The sequence below is a fragment of the Chrysochloris asiatica genome, unplaced genomic scaffold, assembly GCF_000296735.1.
Source record: "Chrysochloris asiatica unplaced genomic scaffold, ChrAsi1.0 scaffold00068, whole genome shotgun sequence".
NCBI classification, from domain to species: domain Eukaryota; kingdom Metazoa; phylum Chordata; class Mammalia; order Afrosoricida; family Chrysochloridae; genus Chrysochloris; species Chrysochloris asiatica.
The window spans coordinates 10,461,768-10,468,773 of record NW_006408586.1 but is presented as its reverse complement, the minus strand read 5'-3'; the positions used below and the strand labels follow the sequence as shown (position 1 = coordinate 10,468,773).

Sequence of the window (7,006 nt, the reverse complement as noted above, 5' to 3'; positions counted from 1 at the left end):
AGCAATTGACCTATGCAAATATTATTAATGGCAAAGAAAGATCATCAGAAAAAAAAAAAAAAAATGGCAATATGATTGGCTACTACAAGAATAAGCAAGTTGTTCACCGGGAAGCCATCAAACAAGCAATCAAGTCCTTTTAGGACAAACCCCCCTCTAACACTGAAATTAAAAGGGAACACATGAGTAGGCATGTGAGCTTGCTGGCGACCACATTGGTCAACTGGTGAGTTGAAAAGGGGGAAAGGCAGCAATGAAGAAATGGGCTGAGTTTAACCATGTTCCATAGACTCTTGTTGACCTGGAGATGAGAATGAAAAGAGCAAGGGCTAATTGGTCCAAAGTGTGGTGATACCTGGGGACACCTGAGCCCATGGACAAGTACATAGCCACAGTGGCTTAGAACTGAGAGTGAAACATCCAGCTGATATGAAATGAGGGGAGATGCACAAGAATACTCAAACTTGTAGCTAGTACCCATTTGATCTAACCTTGATGTCTTAATAATCAGAACTTGACTAGAGGAAGATGAAAAAGGAAATAAGTTTTGATAAAGGAAACAAGGGTAAATTGCTACAATTTGGTGAACTTGACCTATATTCATGGAGGTAGTAGCTCAAAATACCAACAGAGAGGAAAAGAGTCTTCACATCAAGTATCCCCTCTGTATACAGGGCAGATAGGGACAGGCAACTTAGATATTGACTACTTAAAATGAGGGTACAGTAAAGGCACACAGGACTGGCTTACAAGGTTTCAAGAGGAAGTTTCATTTACGAGTGTGTGGAGGAAGATAGAGTTCCCACTGAAGAGTCTTCTTCTTGTCTAGATGGGTCTGGTAAAAAGAGATGGGGATAAATTCTTATGATTCAGTAGTGATCAGTTGTTTTCACAACTGTCACAATTGTAAAGCTAGAAGTTTTGTAACAAAATGCGGGAGTAGTTAATCTTACAGTGCAGAAACAGAGGACTGTATGAACATCAAGGGAGAAGAGCACAAGCAGAATGCAAGACCTTATCCAGAGAAGCAGCCACACCAGAGATGGAGGCAGAGATGGGGACATGGAGAAAGGGAGCAGCTGAGGACTATAGATTCATGGAAAGAGAGGGACTAAGAGATGGCAGCCAGGTGGCAGATTTTCAGAAAGTGCCCTTTGGTGGTGTAAATTAATATATATGCGTGAGTGTTTTTTTTTAAAAAAAAGAGCTAAAATGAATAGAGAGAAATACTATTAACTGATAGTACATGGAAAGGATTATAATCATTGTAATGAAATAAAATAAATGATTTGTTGAATGTAAAACTGATAATCTGCTCTGTAAACTTTTTCACAATAAAAACTTAAAAATACAAAAACAACAACAAAAAAAATTTGACAGTTTCAATTAATCAACCATTCCATGGGAGAAATACCTCACAATCATATCCTGTAAAGCATGTTGTTGTTAGGTGCCGTGGAGTCATTACCAACTCATAGTGGCCGTATGCACAACAGAAATAAACACTGCCCAGTCATGAACTTACCTCACAGTCGCTGCTACACTTGAGCCCATTACTGCTGCCACTGTACCAATCCATCTAGTTAGGGGGTCTTCCTATTTTTCACTGACCCTCCACTTTATCAAGCATGATGTACATCTTGAGGGACTAGTCCTTACTGATAATATGTCCAAAGTATGAGACACAAAGTCTGGCCATCCTGGCTCTAAGGAGCATTCTGTATATGCTTCTTCCAACACAGATTTGTTTCTTCTTTTGGTGGTCATACTTTTAATATTGTCCTCCAATACCGTAACTCAAATGCATCAATTCTTCTATGGTGTGTCTTATTCATCTTTTACATACACATTAGCTTATAGAGATTTCCATGGTTTGGAAAAGGCACAAAACTGTCATCTTTGCTCTTGAACACTTTAAAGTGTTAAAAACAAAACAAAACCGGGCATCTTTGCTCTTTAGCACTTTAAACAGGTCTTGTGCAATAGATTTACTGAATGCAATACAGTTTTGGTTTCTTGACTGCTGCTTTCATGACGGTTGATGGGTGATCCAAGCAAAATGAAGTATTCGACAACTTCAATTATTTTCCAGTTATCTTGATGTTATTTATTGGTCCAGTGGTAAGGATTTTTGTTTTCTTTATATTGAGGTGCAACCCTTATTGAAGACTGTGGTCTTTGATATTCATCAATAAGTATTTTAAGTCCTACTCACTTTCAGCAAACAAAGTTGCATTATTTGCCTATCACAGGTTGTTAATGACTCTTCCTGTAACCCTGATGTCACATTTTGCTTCATATAATCCAGTTTCAAAATTATTTGCTTAGCATGCAGATTGAATGGTATGGTGAATGAATGCAACCCTGTCACACAACTTTCTCAATTTTAAGCAATTTCCTTGTTCGAAAAACTGCCTCTGGATCTATATACAGGTTCCATTTGAGCACAATTTCTGGAATACTCAGGATCTGCAATGTTGCCCATAGTTTATCATGATCCACAGAATTGAAAGCCTTTGTAGAGTCATACCTCTGTTTTCAGCCAAGATCCAGTTGATATTAGCCATTACATCCCTTGTTCCATGTCCTCATCTGAGTTTGCCTTGAACCTCTTGCAGTTTCTATTCAGTGTATTTTGCAGCAATTTTCAAATTACCTTTAGCAAAATTTTACTTGATTGTGATGTTAAAGATATTGTTCGATGAGTTCTGCATTCTGTTGAGTCACTTTTCTGTTGAATGGACATAGATATGGATCTCTTCCAGTCAGTTGGCCAGGTTGTGGTTATCCAGATTTCTTGGCATAGATGAATGAGTGTCTCCTGTGCTGCATAAGTTTGTTGAAATATTTCAATTTTTATTCCATCAATACCCAGTGCCTTGTTGTTTGCCAATGTCTTCAGTGAATCCTGGACTTCTTCCTTAGGTATCACAGATGTTGATGATATGCTATCTCTACAGACGGTTGACTATTGACCATTTCTTTTTGGTACAGTGTCTCTGTGTATTCCTTCTATCTTCTTTTGACTCTTTCTGCATAGTCAGTATTTTGCTCATAGAATCCTTCAATAATGCAATTCAAGTTTGAATTTCTTCTTCAGTTCTCTCAGCTTGAGAAGTGCTGAGCATTGTCTTCCTTTTTGGTTTTCTAACTCCAAATCTTTGTACATTTCTTCATATTTGACTTTGTCTTCTTGAACTACCCTTTGAAATATTCTATTCAACTCTTTTACCACCTCATTTTTTTCCATTGGCTTTAGCATCTCTATGCTGGTTAGCAAGTTTCAGAGTCACTTCTGATATCCATTTTAGTCTTTTTCTTCTTTTTTGTATTCTAAATGACCTCTTACTTTCTTCTTGTATGACATTCTTGATGTCAGCCCACAACTCTTCTGGTGTTTGATCATTAATGTCTAATTAATCAAATCTGTTCTTCAGATAATCTCTAAATTCAGGTGGGATATGCTCAAGGTCATATTTTAACTCTCATAGACTTGTTTTCATTTTCTTCAGCTTCAGTCTGAACTTGCATATGAACAATTAATGGTCTGTTCTACAGTCTCCCCCAGTCTTGTTTTGACTGATGATATGGCGCTTTTCCACAGTGTCTTTACACAGATGTAGTCAATTTGATTTCTGTGTTTTCTATCTGGTGAGGTCCATGTGTACAGTCATTTTTATGTTATGTAAAAAGGTATTTTCAATGAATAAGTCCTTGGTCTTGCAAAATTCTGTCATGCTACCTCCAGCCTTATTTCTATCAGGAAGGCTATATATTTACAAGTGCTGATGAAACAACTCTTTGTTTCAACCTTTGCATTCCAATCACCAGTAATTATCAATATACTTGATTACCTGGTTGGTCCATTTCAGGCTGAAGAAGTTAGTAGAATTCTTCAATTTCATCATCATTAGCATGAGTGGTTGATACATGAATTTGAATAATAGTGGTAATAACTGGTTGTCCTTTATGCATATGGATATTTTTCTATCACAGACAGTGTTGCACTTCAAGACACATCTTGATATGTTCTTTTTGATGATGAATGTGGCACCATTTCTTTTCAATTTGTCATTCCCAGCTTAGAAAACCATGTGGTTGTCAGATTCAAAGTGATAAAAGATAGTTCAATTCAGTTCAATAATAAATAAGATATCTATGTTTGTGCATTCCATTTCATTTTTGACAACTTCCAATTTATCTAGATTCATACTTTGTACATTGCATGTTTTGATTATTAATGGATGTTTACAGCTGTTTCTTCTAATTTTGAGTTTTACCCCATCAGCAAATGAAGGCCTAAAGATTTACTCCACATCATCACAGTCAAATCTATTTTGAGGAGGCAACTCTTAATTTTGATTGCCACCCAACCTGAGGGGCTCATTTTCTGGCACTGTATTTGACAGTTGAGTCCTGGTGTGATGCTGTTGGAAAATGTACTAGACGGCATGGTCAATTCAAACCTCAACTTCGGCAGTTCAACTTCACCAGCCACTCCTTGGAATCCCTATACAGGGTTGCTATGAGTTGGAAACAACTGGACAACACCTAACAGCAACCTTATAAAGACAAAGATATAGATAGATCTGAATCTATCTATCTGTATAAACTCGTCTGTCAGTTTGCTGTACTTTGGTGTTTTACATGTTGCTGTGATTCTTGAAGCTATGCTATTGGCATTTTAAACAACAAGAGGATCAGCCACGGTGGACAGGTTTCAGCTGAGCTTCTAGTCAATGAAGGACTAGCAAGAAGGAGAGAAAGACTACTTCCAAATAGTCATTGAAAACCTTATGAGTAGAGTAGAACAATGTCAATACCAGAATATTAAATATTGAAACATGATTAAGAGCACAAGAATATTGTCAGATATAGTGCTGGTAAATGAACAATGCAAGTTGGAAGGCACTGAAGATATGACTGGGAAAGAGCTCCTTCTCAAAGCAGAGTTGACCGTGATGGTGTGAATGGAGTAAAGACTTCAGAACCTACATTTGCTGATGGGGCATGAGGCAAAATGAAGAGAAATGGCTGTAAATATCCATTAATAATCAGAACATAGAATGTACAAAATATGAATCAAGGAAAATTGGAAATTGCCAAAAATTGAATGGAACACATAAACATGAATAGCCTAGGCATTAGTGAGATGAAATGGACTGGTATTGGCCATTTGAATCTGAATTAAACAGGAATGCCGTCGCATTCACCATCCAAAAAGAACATAGCAAGATCTGTTTTGAAGAAACACTGTCTGTGATAGAATAATATCCATATGCCTACAAGGAAGATAAGTTAATACCACAAGATTCAAAAGTCAGCCAAACATCTTAACATTATTTTCCCCCTTTTCCCAATCCCAACCATGTCTCAATCCCTGCATCCCAGAGCCCTGTAGTTCCAAGGTTGTGCATACATCATTATTTACCTCTGTCCCACTTAGCCCATGCAAACCTGCCTAATTGCTTTCCCATCTGCCTTGTTCTTCCATTTTCTTCTCCCTTCTTGTGTATTGAACCCCTCCCTAGCACCCAAACTATCCTGTGTCTATTCCATATCCTGTGTTCCACCTTTCCCTCCCTCCCCTCACCTCAACCCTAACATTCCGGTAACCAGCAAAGAGTCCCCCCACTGCCTTTTGTATGGGTTATTTTTCTTAGTCTTTTATAGTAGTTGTCTTATGCAGTATTTCTTCTTTTGTGACTGACTAATTTCAATCAACATAATGCCCTCAAGATACATCAATGTTATGTGGTAACTTGCAGCTTCCTTGTTGTTCTTCAAGGTAGCATAGTATTCGATTGTGCGTATGTACCACAGTCTGTTTATTTATTCTTCAACTGATGGGCATTTAAGCTGTCTCCATCTTTTTAATATTGTAACTAGTGCTGCTATGAACATTGGTGTGCATGTAACTACTGGTGTTATGGCTCTTGTTTCTTGTGGGTGAATACCAAGTAGATAAATTGCTGGATCATAAGGTATTTCTATTACCAACCTTCTGAGGAAGGGCCATATTGCTTTCCCGAGAGGTTAGACCATATTGTAATCTGACTAGCAATGCAGGAGTGTCCCAGTCTTACCACATCCTCACCAGCATTTACTGTCTTCTCCTTTTTGGTCTCTTCTGTTATTGCTGGTGTCGGATGACATCTCATGTGTGTTTTGATTTGTGTCTCCCTAACTTGCTATCCTGCATAAACATGTGATTATGTAGACATGATAGTGCAAATGGAAGAAATGAGGAGGTCCAAGAGCTGAACAGAAATTTTCAAAGATCAGTTCGAGAAGATAAAGACAAATATTTCAACAAAATGTGCAAAGATCTGGATTCAGAAAACCAAAAAGGAAGAACACGCTCAGCATTTCTCAAGCTGGGGAAACTGAAGTAAAAATTCAAGCCTCAACTTTCATTTTTGAAAGATTCTCTGGTCAAAGTATTGAATGATGCAGGAAGCATCAAGAGAAGATAGAAGGAATACACAGAGTCACTGTACCAAAATGAAATGGTTAATGTTTAACCATTTCAAGAGGTACTGTATGATCAAGAGCCAATGATACTGAAGGAGGAAGCCCAAGGTGCACTGAAGGAATTGGCAAAGAACAAGACACCAGGAATTGATGGAATAAAAACTGGAATCTTTCAAGAAAGTGAGGTTACACAGGAGGCAATCACTCATCTCTGCCAAGAAATTTGGAGGACAACTTTCTGGCCAACTAATTGGAAGAGATCCATATTTATGTCCATTCCAAAGAGAGGTGTCCCAATGGAATGCGGAAATCATCGTATAATCTCTTTGATATCTCAAGTGAATAAAGTTTTGCTAAAGGTAATACAAAAACAGCTACAATCATACATTGGCAGAGAACTTCCAGAGGTTCAAGCCAGATTAAGACGAGTCCTTGGAACAAGAGATATCATTGCTGATGTCCAATGGATCTTGGCTGAAAGCAGAGAATATCAGAAAGATGTTTACCTGTGCTTTATTGACTATGCAAAGGC

The 7,006-nt window shown here is 37.8% G+C and overlaps 1 pseudogene; it reads right to left on the bottom strand.

Annotated features, from left to right (window-relative positions):
- The window catches only part of LOC102817004, a 4,483-nt pseudogene extending 2,929 nt beyond the window's left edge, over positions 1 to 1,554 (bottom strand).
- Between the last annotated feature and the right edge of the window lie 5,452 nt (positions 1,555 to 7,006).